Source organism: Tursiops truncatus, chromosome 2, assembly GCF_011762595.2.
Source record: "Tursiops truncatus isolate mTurTru1 chromosome 2, mTurTru1.mat.Y, whole genome shotgun sequence".
In the NCBI taxonomy this organism is placed as follows: Eukaryota; Metazoa; Chordata; class Mammalia; order Artiodactyla; family Delphinidae; genus Tursiops; species Tursiops truncatus.
Window position 1 is genome coordinate 87021007 of NC_047035.1, and position 14091 is coordinate 87035097.

The following is a 14091-nucleotide window of genomic DNA, read 5'->3' on the forward strand; positions in this document are numbered from 1 at the left end:
CTAAAGTACAAATATCCCCTAGGCACTGCCATAGCCTGATAGATTTTGTCCTTGTTACTTCATCCCGTTCCAGGGCCCTGCGTTCTGCTTTTGTCAGGAATTCGAGCTCCTGCGTTTCTTCCGGCGGCAGGAACTCTAACGCTTTTCACGGAAGTAAAGTTGTTTTGTTGGCTTTTTTTTTGCGGGGGGAGGTGGCTTTTTTTTTTTTTTTTTTTTTTTTTGGCCGCTGGGGCTGCCCGCATTCCTTCCCTCCCACCTCGCGGAATTGTGGCGGGAGGGGGAGGAGAAAGTCAAAGCGCCTGCGCGGAGAGGCCGCTTTCCATCCGGGTCCCCGTCCGTGCGGTGCAGCAGGTCGGTAGGCGGGAAATGGCGACTGGCTGAAGGAGCTGGTTCTGTTGCTGCTGCGGGCTAAGCGGGAAAGACACCACGCGTTGCGCAGTCGGGACCATCGCCGGAGCCTGAGGACACTTCTCTGTCGTCACAGTTAGGTAATCCCACTCGTCCAGACGCTGCCGCTGCTCCCAGTCTTAGTCCTCCTCTTCCAGGGCCGTCTGCCGGGATCTCCTCCCCTTCTTAACCGGGTTCTCCAGCGGCTGCGGCGCCTTGGTAGTCATGCACTGTTGGCGCCTCGTACGTCCGCTGTGTGGAGCCGCTCTTCTCTGGACTTTCCCCTGGGAACAGAAAGGGAGCTCACTTCCCGCCAGCTTCGGCTCTCAGGCTGCGGCCTGTGTTGTGATTTCTGGGGTTAGATTTCACTTTGCTACCCACCCCCATCCCGATCTCACGTTCGTAGTCCGAAAACCTGTGGTCGTCCCTCCCGGTAATTGGGTTAGATCAGCTTTTCTAACCTTGACCCGTCTGACGTTTTAGGCATTTCATTCTTTCTAGTAGGGTGCTTTTGCGGGGGGAGGGCGTTGCTCTATCTCAGTTTTTATAAATACCTTTTGAGGATCTGGAAGAAGAGATTTCACTAAGTTCTGTTTGTCTACTGTTAAAATGTTGAGTTGACATTGTTAGCTTTTTCAAATTAAGAGTGGTGGTAAAGAACAACCCATGTGGAAGGCCTCTGGTTTCTGTAGTGGTCAATTAAGGGTGAATCTTACTGTACTTCGTATTCTACACTTTCTTTGGGTATCAAATGCCTGTATAGATGCTTATTTTTGTATTCTTGACTAGAATTCCATGGTAAATAATTGTATAAGTAAATCGTCTTTATTTACTTCTCACTTGAGTGGTGGCTGGAGGTGTGAAGGATGTTAAGCACTTTAGAGTACCTTAGGGAAACCTACAGAGATACTGCTCGTAAACTGCACTAAGATCCTGAAATGAAATGTACTTGGTAGATGTTCCTCCAAGGCAGGGATTTACCTTTCCAATGCTAATAAGGCAATACCAAGATTACTGCCTAACATAGGTATACAATTAGTGACTTAAAAGATTTATCTTCGTAATTTTCAGGTTGTAGATTTCTTTATATACTCTCTCCCCATTCTTTGCCAAGTTTTAAGTTTTCGTTTGTTGTCCAGCTGTTATCCTTATAAAAGCAAGGAAATGGCTAAAGCTACTTTTATTCTTCCTTCTTGTTCTTTTCCACATTGCAGACCAGTTGTCCATAAAGAGAAGTAATAAGGAGACTGTTGGTATTTTTCAGAATTTGTTTTTCAATATTGTTGAATTTGGGGCCTTTGTAGTTTTTTTTTTTTAAACTAGTTAAATTAAGTTTTGAAAATGTGGTTCACATTACACGTCATTTGATGTTTGTAACTCAAAGGCTTTCAGCTCTCTAGGTTCAGTTTAAAAGACTTCACTATTGTTTGCATATTAGGATTAAATTTCATTAATAAACAGGAACAAACATTATTACAATTGTCATTTAGTAGATTCCCCCCCAAGGTCATAAAGAAAGTCAAGGCAAAATGTAGCTCTTAGGTGAAGCAGTCTTCTAGGATTGTGTTGAACTTCATACTTATCTTCAAAACCAAAAGAACAGGGGGTGGGAAGTGGAGGTGAGGGCATACTGGATACTTGCTCAGTCAATTTGTTTAAAAAATAGGGCCAAATATTTGACTTAAAAGGATGTAAAATAAATTATTGGTCTAGTGTAGGTTTTATCTGTACTTTAATGATCTTTTTGGGTAGTTTATGAAGCATTAATGTTTTAAATAAAATTTGTTTTACGGATAGCTGAGTGAGCACTGTTTGTAGACTTCGTCTTCAAGAACTCTTCCAAATTGTTTTAATTCTTCATTCATTTGATTCTTTTAATATTCTTCCCAGTATACGTTGAAAGGCTGTGAAAGCTCTAAGTGGTATAGTCCTTAACCTTTGTGGACGTGTAGCTGTACAGAAGTTCTAAATAGGATTCCATAGAAAAACCAAATAGAATTGGTGGGTTTTATAGTATTCTACGTAGTGTCTCTTGGACACTTCATTTGAGCTAGTAAGGTTATTCTTTTCTCACTATCAAGAAATTAAGAATTAGGGGTGTTTTATCTTTCTGAAATTCATCTAGCTGATCCGATGTTTGAGATTTCTGGTCAAGAGGATTCCTCACTAGATTATTATATTAGCAGAATCCATCCAATTCTGATTTTAAAAAAACCTTGGCTCTTTTGTTCAGAAAGGATGTTCTAGACTCGAGACTTGTAACTATAGGATTAATTGCAGATTGAATAAAATGGTATAAATTGATCTCATTCATAAGAGATTTTTCGATTAATGCGATAAAGAAAAAGTGGTTTGTCTGAATAAACAATATCTAACTAAATTGTAATTTACTGAGTTGTTGTGAAAGCATAAAGTAGAAAAGACACTTTAAGTCATAAATACCAGATGTTCTAAGAAGACCTCATATATGATATTCTCTAAGTAATTCTTTTGTGTAGGTTACCTGACCATTTTAACTGGATTGGCTACAGGGGTCATTTGCTCTACTTTGAAGATGAGAAGATTTAACAGAGATGGGACTTAAGATAAAACCGTACAACTTTTAGTTTCCACTTTACATTTGCCATGAGACATATATCTAAGCCAGACATATATTCACTACTGGTTTATGACTACATTAATTTTTAATTTAAATTGTATTAAATTATAATTGGATCTACATTACAAATAGGTGGACTAGGTGGTTGACTGTGTGGTATAATCTGAGAATTGCCAATGCCAAACTTTATTTGTGTCTCTCCTTTGTGTTATGGAATTCTTTCTAAAATGTTTCATTTAAAATTACAAATTCTCTGGAAGGAAAACTTTAAACTATTGCCTTTTATTGGCAATATTAGCACAGATTAGTTTATCAAATAAATTTGCTGATACCACAAACAGGTGAGGGTTCAGAGGCAGTGGAACAACAGAATTAAGCTTCTTTGCATTGGCTGTGATCAGGAGAGGTGTGGCATGTAGGAACATTGTCTGAGGGAGAAAGGCATGGTGGGAGTAGAGTTATAGTGAGAAGCTTGGGCCTCTTGGGGTCCTTTGGGAATCTTGTGAATCTGACTGACAGTAATGAGGAGTGAGACTAAGTGTGGTCCCAAAAAGAATTGTAGGACCTTAAGGACAAACGTGGTTTATAGCTTTGGCCTGCCCTTTTGTTTATTTACCTCATCTGCAGGTCCCCATTTAGTATGATATTTTTAGAAAAGAGTGAAGGAAAACACTAAAATGCCATTGAAAAAGAAAGTGTTGTAAAATATTTACATAAAAAGTCTTTTAACTTTAATATAAGGTCACAGTAGGCCAGTTAACTATATTAGGGACCCCAGGTTTTATGGTAATCATAGGCTCTCCTATATTCATTTAGAGAAATTATAGAAAAGGAAGTTTATCTAGATTAAACATGAATTATCAACTGTGCTTTGACTTGAGGTTCTAGCAGTCAGGTTTCCATAATAGCTATAATAATTTTAGGACAAGGAACTGTGTTTATTACTTTGATTAAAGAAACATAAAATTGTTCTAATAGAAGGCACTTGAATACTTCAGAAATAATTGGGATTATACTTAGTAATAGTGGCTTATATATAGTTTAGGAAGAATGTTTTCTTTCTTTGGACTAAATACTTCTATATGGAGAAATTGGAAACTAAAAAGGCAGAATCATTGCTAAAAATAAATAAGAAAGGGATATTAAGAATCTGTTAGCATCATGACATGATATTTTAAGTTTCTCGTGTTGACCAGTTAAAGTAATGTTTAAGTAGGAATTCAAAATATATTTTATTAAAAGAAGAGTATATTATTTGTTAAAGAAAAATATACAGAACCAATAAGTATCTTTTCAGTTGGGAACAACTATGATTATTTGTTTCAGTAATAATTGCTTTCTTTCTGATATTCCCCAAATATATATGATTATTCTATTGAGTTGAAATTGATTAACTTCACACTGACTTTACAAGTACCTGCTTTAGTGTATTTTGTTAAATAAGATAATTATACAGTAAAATCCTTTAATTTTCTGATGTACTGATAAAAATTATTTGAAAAATATAATCACATTTCAAACAATCATGCATTTTTCCCTCATTGGTAATATACCATTTTACTTTATTTTATTTTACTTTTTTAGTAGTAGCAAACAAGAGGGCACTTCTGTTAGAGAATTATGATCTTACCTCCTCTTTGACTAGTAATTTAGATAAAAATTCTTAAAACTCTTCTTAAAACTTTTTGTCTTCGGTTTATTCAATCATAATGATTAGTTTTTCTTTGGTAGGTAGCATTAATAAGAATAGTAGGAAATTATTTCAGGTACTCAAAGATTTTTAATTAATAACTATTTTTCCTTTTTGCCAACATCTCATTGATTCTTTTATTATCAACTTAATGTGTTCTGAGAGTTCCATATTTCTACTGGCCTGAGAGTAAGTTGAATATAAAATTAATTTTCTTTAAATAGAAGCTTTTATTGAAGGAGTAGTTATATCTCTCCCCTTGCCCAATTTTGGTGAGAACTACTTAAAAAGCATTCTTAGGAAAATTCTGCCAAAATTAACTTCACGTTTTTATTCTTCAAATTTTCTTTAATGTATCCAATAAGTACATTGTAACTTGCATGTATACAGGTAACTCCTGTAAATTTTAAAAATTGCATATATTGGAATATATTCCATAGAAAGGATAGTAATATGATGAAAAGTGATACACTGGAGTGACAGGTTTCCTATGTGCTTTTTTTTTAATCTCATTAATAGCTTTTTAATATGATTTTTTAAATTTTATTATTTCTTTTTGGTTGCATTGGGTCTTTGTTGCATTGCGTGGGCTTTCTCTAGTTGCGGTGAGCGGGGGCTACTCTTCACTGTGGTGCGTGGGCTTCTCATCGCGGTGGCTTCTCTTGTTGTGGAGCACGGGCTCTAGGCTCGCGGGCTTCAGTAGTTGTGGCTCGCCGGCTCTAGAGTGCACGCTCAGTAGTTGTGGCGCACAGGCTGAGTTGCTCTGCGGCGTGTGCGATCTTGCCGGACCAGGGCTCGAACCCGTGTCTCCTGCATTGGCAGGTGGATTCTTAACCACTGCGCCACCAGGGAAGCCCTCCCATGTACTTTTGACAAGTTTCTAATGAATATTATAGTACTCAGTTCTTATGAATTCATAACTATATTTTTTCTAAAATAGCACATTTTGTTATAAAGTTTTATTGGTATGAATTTCTTTCATGCTGTGTAATAGAATACTTCTTTTTACAAGATGTGTACATTATACTTACTGCAGTTAGTTAAAATTAGAACAATCTCCAAATTACTGTTGCTTTAAAGCTTAGGTGAGAGAAATACAAGTCTGTCCTCAGCAGAAGCACATACTGTCTCATTCGGTACATAACAAATATTGATTTTGCCCTAATGGTATTTCTGCTGAGTACATGCAAAGTTTTAAGTTGGGGTCCTGATAATAGTATTTTAAAACATGTATGTGAGTGGCTGTATTTTCAGTGATCAACAAACGAAATAATGCCATCTTTAAAAAATCATTTCATATTTTCATTGAGCATTTTAGTCATCAATAATCTAACAACCCAGAGAAAATTAATTGACCATGGTTTTAGAAAAAACTTTTTTTTTTTTTTGGTTGTTGTTCATTGAAGAAAACTTTAAGAGGAAAAAGAGCCATAATTTTATCAACCCAACTCAATAGCAGTTTTTTTTCCCAAATATTTTTGATTATGTTTATAGTTAGTAGTTTTTGAAGAATTCCATTATCTAGTTTAAAAAAGGAGAGAAAGTTATGTATCACATAATAATAACCTGAAAAGACCACTTTATCACATACTTTGTTGGGCAGGGTTCAGGGAAAAGAATCTCCCTGTCTTGGAGTTGATGCTTTATATAATCCTCCTCTACTTAATCCTCCTGCCCTATTTGACTTTTGACTTTTATTAGGTGATAAGTGGGAGGGACCAAGAAATCTCTTCTTTCTGTAAAGTCATTCAATGAAGGGCTTGGGAAAGTAGTAAAGGAAGGAGAGTAAAAGTGGACAGTTGTAGTATCTGAACCTGTTGATTTCAGATTATTCAACTGGAAATATAGTGAAAACAGATACTGATACTTTTGTCATTTGGTGTCAACTAAGGCAGTGATTTTTAGCTTTTTCTTTCATGAGTGTAAATTGAGTAGTGATACCATTTATAATAGAATATAAATTAACAAACTCAGAAATTTAGAGCTAGAGGAGACTAAAAGGGTCGTCTAGTCTTTGTTTCCTTAATGATGAACGATCTGAAGACTTTTTAACATGTAGTAAGTGTTGGTCTTAATTAGGGTGCTTCTAGATAAGTTGTATGTGATAGAAGGATGAAAACAGCTCAGATTAATTAATGACTCATCTCCTGTTGTGACAGCTCTCTTTTTAGGTAAAATTTACATGTAGTAAAATGCATAGATCTGAAGTCCAATAACTTCTTTTGCTGTTGAGGAAATGAAATGCTAGAATGATTGCATGACTTAATTAGTGTCTAATCAGTGTTACAGCTAACTAGTGATAGATTCAGGACTGATACCTCCCAGTCCAGGGGCTCTTCCTCTAGTAACTCCCTCAGGAGCCTACTCCAGAACTTTGCATGCATATTTTCTTTATATAGGCAATTTATAACTTATATATACCTAAATTTTATGGGGAAACCCAGACTTTGTTGCCTTTAAAGTTTGATTTGTGATCTTTTTACAATTTTCTTATTCATATTTTTTTGTCCACTTTCGTTTCCCTTTTCTCTCTTTTATTCAGCAAAAATTTGTTTGAAAGAATGCACATTAGATTAGTCCTAGATAATTTGTTAAGAATCCTTCATATATAATGTGCTGTTTTGTTGTTTTGATAGAAAATTGTGTACTCAAGACCTCAACAGCGAATTATCAACTGAGTTTATGCTTGTATCATTATTATAATCTTGTTAGCACAAGACAATTTGCAGCCATAATTGTTGGCATCAAATATTGCTTGGGGTCAGGGATTTTGTGAAAAGGAAGGAAATCTTATGAGGAAGGAATATTTTTAGTTTTATTCTTGCTCTTTTTGTGAGCAAGAATTGATTACTGCAGTGAGGATTTTGTGTTTCAGTGACATATTTTTTTCCCTATTCTCTTGTCTCTTTGAGGGAAATGAGAAAAATTATAGTTCAGTTCAACAAAGGTTGAGCTTTCATGTGTACCGGGTTGTTGGAGTTACAGATAAGATCTCTGCCTTCAACACTCTTACAATTTAGTGCAGTTAAAGATATATAAATAGATTATTTCAGTACGATTTGTTAAAAGCTAAGGAGAGATAATCACCAGTTTACACAGGCATGGGCATGTGGGGGTGGTTACTTATTGGGGTGCATGGTACTTGGGCTGAGCTTTAAATGATGAGGATAAGAATTAGTTGAAAGGAAGGAATATTTGAGGTATAGAGAAAAAACAGAAGCATGATACAGCAGTGTGGGCAAGAAACTATTATTACTGGAGTGCAAAGAGTGAGGCAGCAAATAGCAGTGAAAAAAGACTTGGAGAGGTAGATCTTGGAGGGTTTTATATATATTGCTAGAGTTTAGTCTTTATTTTGAAGAGCGTTCGTGGGATGGAACAGGCAGATTTGTAGAGTGCAGAGGATGGATTTAAAGGGGGAAGACTGAGAAATATTTTAGAGGTAGAATCATGAGGATTTGGTGATTGTAGGGGACAAGGGAGGGGAAGAATGACTAGGTGTTTAGGATGGCTTCTGGCTTCATTGATTAGGCAGATTACTTGTGATTAAGAATATAGTAGAGCCGGGGGGGCGGGAGGCGCTTCCCTGGTGGCACAGTGGTTAAGAATCCGCCTGACAATGCAGGGGACATGGGTTCGAGCCCTGGTCCGGGAAAATCCCACATGCCGCGGAGCAACTAAGCCTGTGTGCCGCAACTCCTAAGCCTGTACTCTAGAGCCCACGAGGCTCAACTACTGAGCCTGCATGCCACAACTACTGAAGCCCACACACCTAGAGCCACAACAAGAGAAGCCCCCACAATGAGAAGCCCACGCACCGCAACGAAGACCCAATGCAGCCAAAAAAAAAAAAAAAGCTGAGCTCATTTTATTTAAAAAGAATATAGTAGGGGGACTACCCTGGCGGTCCAGTGGTCAAGACTCCACAATTCCAATGCAGGAGGCTCGGGTTCCATCCCTGCTCAGGGAACTAAAAAGGAATACAGCAGGAAATATACAAAAGGAAGAGCAGGTTTGGGAATAGGGGTGGGATAGGAAAGGTGAATTCAGCCTTGGGTAAGTTGAATTTGAGGTGCAGAGTGAAAGTGTTGAGAAAGCTGTTGGATGATAGTCTGAAATTTATAGATGATACAAAAGCTAGAAGAATTAATGTTGCAATTTGGAAGAGGCACCCACGCCCAATCTTTTTAGCTGGGCTGCAGATACATAGAAAGCAAACTTAATTGCTTGGTTTTAAATTGCTGAACAATCAGCTTTTTCTATTCCTGAGATGAGATCTGGTTCAAATGTTGAAAAGTGGAAATGTTTTACATTATATACTCGCCCCCCAATGTCATGAGTTCTTAAGCTTAAAATGTTGTTGCATCCATTGCTATGTTTGTTTTGTGATGTAATCTACTTAAATTGTATCTACTTCATTCATTAGTAGTAGATTTATTTCCCTGATGTACTCATTTCCCAATCTTTACTTGTATTATTTTATTTTTACTGGTAATAGAAAAGAATTTATCTAGTAATGGAGCTCTAAAGAACCTAGAGGATTGTTAATTTCTAACATAAGTAGTAGAGTTAGCAAGATGAGGCTGTATATGTATGTGTAAAACTCTTCCTTTTATATTTTATGTTTAGGTAATAAAATTAGACTATTGCAGATATTATGTAGGCAATTTCTGATCAGTACTTGGCCCAATTGGTATGTATTGTTTTTGGTTTTGGTCAGGTAATGCTGGCCTCATAAAATAAGTTGGGAAGTGTTCCCTTCTGTTTTCTGGAAGAGTTTGTTGTTTGTTTTGTTTTTATTAAGATGTTTGGTAGGATTCTCCAGTGAAGTCATCTGGGTCTGGAATTCTCTATGTTGGAGACTTTTCCTGCAATTTAATTTTTTTTAGATATGGGGCTGATCAGGTTATCTTTTGTTTTTTTGGTTATAAATTTATTTATTTATTTTTGGTTGCATTGGGTCTTCGTTGCTGCACGTAGCCTTTCTCTAGTTGTGGCGAGGGGGGCTGTGTGTGGGCTTCTCATTGCGGTGACTTTTCTTGTTGTGGGCTCTAGGTGCATGGGCTTCAGTACTTGCGGCACGTGGGCTCAGTACTTGTGGCTCACGGGCTCTAGGGCTCAGGTTCAGTAGTTGTGGCTCACGGGCTTAGTTGCTCCACAGCATGTGGGATCTTCCTGGACCAGGGATCGAACCCATGTCCCTTGCATTGGCATTCGGCCACCAGGTAAGTCCCTTTACAGGTTATTTTTGTTGGATGTAAAATCCTTGGTTTACATGTTCTTTTTTTTTGGGCGGGAGGTGGGGCTGCGTTTGGTCTTAGTTGCTGCATGTGGGCTTTCTGTAGTTGCAGCGAGTGGGGGCTACTCTTCGTTGTGATGTGTAGGCTTCTCACTGTGATGACTTCTCGTTGCGGAGCATGGGCTCTAGGCGCGTGGGCTCAGTAGTTGTGGCTTGCAGGCTCTAGAGCGCAGGCTCGGTAGTTGCGGCGCACAGGCTTAGTTGCTCTGCAGTATGTGGGATCTTCCTGGACCAGGGCTTGAACCCATGTCCCCTGCATTGGCAGGCGGATCCTTAACCACTGCGCCACCAGGGAAGGCCAGTTTACATGTTCTTTCCTTGATTATTTTATTTTAAATATTTTACTCCATTTTTTTCTGGCATAAAGCGTTGCTATTGAAAAATTTAGAATAGTCTCATATTCTGTCCATTATAAAGTCACTTAGTGTATGCCTAAATCAGGGGTCTGCAAACTACTGCCCATGGGCTGACTGCCTGTGCTTGTAAACACTTTTTTTGTACACAGCTATGTCTGTTCATTTACATATTGTCTTTGGCTGCTTATGCTATGCAATGCCATAGACAATTTGGAAACCAGTGAGCATGGCTGTGGACACTGGACATTGATATTTGAATTTCATATAACTTTCACCCTATGGTTTGTAAGCCTAAAATATTTACTCTCTGATTCTGTAAGAAAAAGTTTGCCTATGTCTATCTTGCCTGTATGTCCAAAGAATTTTTCCCCCATTTCTTAAAATTCAGTAATTTAAAGTTCTAGTAGCTCATACTAGACTGTCTTGGTATTTGTCTTTCTGGGTTGCTATTCTCATGTCTGTGTCTTTCAATACATGGTTTCAGACTTCTGTTTCTGGAAAGTTTTCTTGTTGTACTTTTGAGTGTCTGATCTTTGACTCTCTTCAATATTTGATCAGTTTTTCTTGAATCTGCATTTTTTTAATGTTTAGAAATATGTCTTCTTTTTTCTATCTGTTGTGTTCATTTACTTCTTTGTTCTTTTTTCTTTAGTCTTCATTTATGAAATAATTTTTTTTTTTACTTTTTAATTTTTTTCTGACTTCTGTCACTTTATCCCCATCCCCCTGAATTCCAGTTAAATTTGTTCTTATATTAGTGGTTTTAACCTTTCCTTGGAAGTGGTTTATAGTTGCGATCTGTCTTTATGGGGTTACTTTTTGTAATTTTATTGTTTGTAGGAAATTAGGGATTTTATTCTGCTTCTCTTTTTTTTTTCTTCTTCTTATGATAACTATATGGGCTCTGGTCTGATTTCTGTTACTTTTTAATGTGAAATTTGTTTTCCTAAACTTTTAGAAGGAGCTTTGGTTAAAGATAGGTTTTGGCTTAAGTGGAACTTTCTGTTGTTTTCTTATAGTGTTTGAAAATATGGAGGACTGCTCTCTGAGATTGCTTAGTTTATGTTCCTCTTTCTGTCTTTTTCTAGTATTCTGTTTGCTTTTCTCATTTGATTCTGTCCTACTCTGTTTTGACTTTATTCGGCAGTTTCCTCGTATTGAACCCTGTCAGTAGCTCTCATAGTCAGGATTTTTGTTCTTATTTTTTAATGGAAAATATCAAACATATGCACAAAGTAAACAATGGTATCGTGAATCTCCATATAACCATCACTCGGTTTTAGTAGTTATTAACACTTTGTCTGTCTTCTTTGATCTATACCTCCACCCACTCCTACCTGGTTGGTTGTTATTCATAAGAACTTTTTATAGGTGTTTATTTAGGTAAATTTTATATACTTTGAAATACATAGATCTTAGCTGTAAGTTTTGACAAATCTACACCCGTATCACAATATAGGACATTTCCTTTCCTCAAGGCAACTTTTATTCTGATTTTTTTTTCTCCTTAGATTATTTTTGCCTCTGCCTTTTTAATGCCATCACCAAATGCATACTCTTTTGTGTCTGCCATTGCTCAGTGTCTGTGAGATTCTTTCATGTTGATGATGATATTAGTAATTGTTGCTTTCTGTTTCTGATTATTATTCCACTGTAAAAAACAAAGCAAAACCCACAATATTCATCTTTCTGTTGCTGAGCATTTTCGTTGTTCCCAGTTTGGGGCTATTGTAAATAAAGCTGCCAGGAACATTTTGGTAAAAGAACCTTGTGGACATGTTTATATTTCTCTTGTTTAAAAACTTAGAAATGAAATTATTGGATCAGAGGGCTATGTGTTGTTTATTAGAAAGTGCTCAACTTTTACCAAAATTACATTCCCATCAGCAAAATATGAGAGTCCTCATTGTTCTACATCCTTGCTACCATTTATTGTTGTCAGTCTTGTACAATACTTTTTACGATTCAAGTAGATGCGGATTAGTATGCTATTAATGTTTCTAACTTACACTTCTGATAATAAATAATATCGAGTATCATTTCATATGCTTGTGGCAAGTTATCTAGCTGTTATGAAATATCTTCTCAAATCTTTTGCTCATTTTTTTCTACTGGTTTGTTTGTCTTCGTTGTGTTTTAGGATTTCTTTGTATTCTGCATACAAGTGCTTTACAAGATACATGTTTTATGAATATTGCATCAGTTTGTTGCTTGCCTTTTGATTTTTTTTTACTGGTGTCTTTTGGTGAACAGAACATTTTTAATGTTTATTAAGCCAAGTTTATTCAGTTTTTCCTTTTATGGTTATTGCTTTTATAGTTATTCTTTGTTTAAGAGCATTTCATCTACAAGGAAATAGTTTTACTTTCCCTTTCTGACATAGGTTTCTTTTCTTTTCTTGCTTAATTGACTAGAACCTACAGTAAAATGTTGAATAGAAATAGTGAGAGTAGACATCCTTGTCTTATTTTTGGTCGTAAGAGGAAAGGCATTTAGCTTTTCACTATGAAGTATGATGTTAGTTCTGGGGCTTTTGTAGATGTCTTTTATTGGGTAAGAATTCCCTTCTACTCCTGGTTTGTTGAGGTTTGTTTTTTTTTTTTTGCGGTACGCGGGTCTCTCACTGTTGTGGCCTCTCCCGCTGCGGAATACAGGCTCCAGACGCGCAGGCTCAGCGGCCATGGCTCATGGGCCCAGCCGCTCTGCAGCATGTGGGATCCTCCCGGACCGGGGCACGAACCCGTGTCCCCTGCATTGGTAGGCGGACTCTCAACCACTGCGCCACCAGGGAAGCCCCTTGTTGAGTATTTTTATTGGAAAAGGATGTTGGGTTTGGTCAGATACTTTTTCTGTATCAACTGAGATGATTGTGTGGAGTTTTTCCTTTATTCTTTTAATATGGTGTATTAGATTGATTAGTTTTCATATTAAACCACCCTTGTATTCCTGAGAGAAATACCACTTGGTCATGGTGTGTAATCCTTCTATTAAGCTGCTGGATTTGGTTTGCTAGTATTTCGTTGAGGATATTTCTGTCTATGTTCCTAAGGGATATTGATGTGTAGTTTTCTTGTAGTGTCTTTGTTTGACTTTGGTATCAGGGTAATGCGCCTCATAGATTGAGTTGGGAGGTGTTCCTCAATTTTTTGGAAGAATTTGAGAAAGATTGGTGTTACTTCTTTAAACATTATGTAAAATTTACCAGTGAAGCCACCTGGTCCTGGACTTTTCTTTGTGGCAAGTATTTTTTTATTATTAATTAAATCTCTTTACTTGTTATGAGTCTTTTTCTGTTTTTTCTTGAGTCATTTTAGTTGTGTCTTCTTAAAAATGTGTCCATTGAATCTAGGTTATCTAATTTGTTGCTGTACAGTTTTTCGTAGTATTTTCTCATAATCCATTTTATTTCTGTGAAGTTGGTATTAATGTCACTTCTTTCATTGATGATTTTAGTAGGTTGAGTTTTCTCTTTTCTTCTTGTCTAGTTCTAAAGATTTGTCAATTTTGTTGCTCTTTTCAAAGAACCAACTTTAGGCTTCATTGTTTTTAAAAAAATTATCTGTTTGATTTATTTTTGTTCTATTTCTTTATTATTTTCTTTCTTCTGCTTGCTTTACATTTAGTTTGCTTTTCTCTTTCTGGTTTTTTAAGCTAGAAGGCTTTTTTATTGATTTGAGGTCTTTTTAAAAATATTAGCCTTCACAGCTATAAGTTGTCCTCTGAGCACTGCTTTTAGGGGCATGCTATGAGTTTTGGTGTG

The 14091-nt window shown here is 36.7% G+C and overlaps 1 protein-coding gene across 2 annotated transcripts in view; it reads left to right on the top strand.

The window, feature by feature from the left end:
* The first annotated feature begins 224 nt into the window (after window positions 1-224).
* The window catches only part of CTDSPL2 (CTD small phosphatase like 2), a 71048-nt gene continuing 57181 nt past the window's right edge, over window positions 225-14091 (top strand). The window contains exon 1 of one of the 2 annotated variants that reach the window (XM_019935437.3): window positions 225-488. The gene's annotated coding sequence lies outside the window, so the exon portion shown is untranslated. The remainder of the gene's footprint in view (window positions 489-14091) is intronic. The other variant, XM_019935436.3, reaches the window with a different exon arrangement.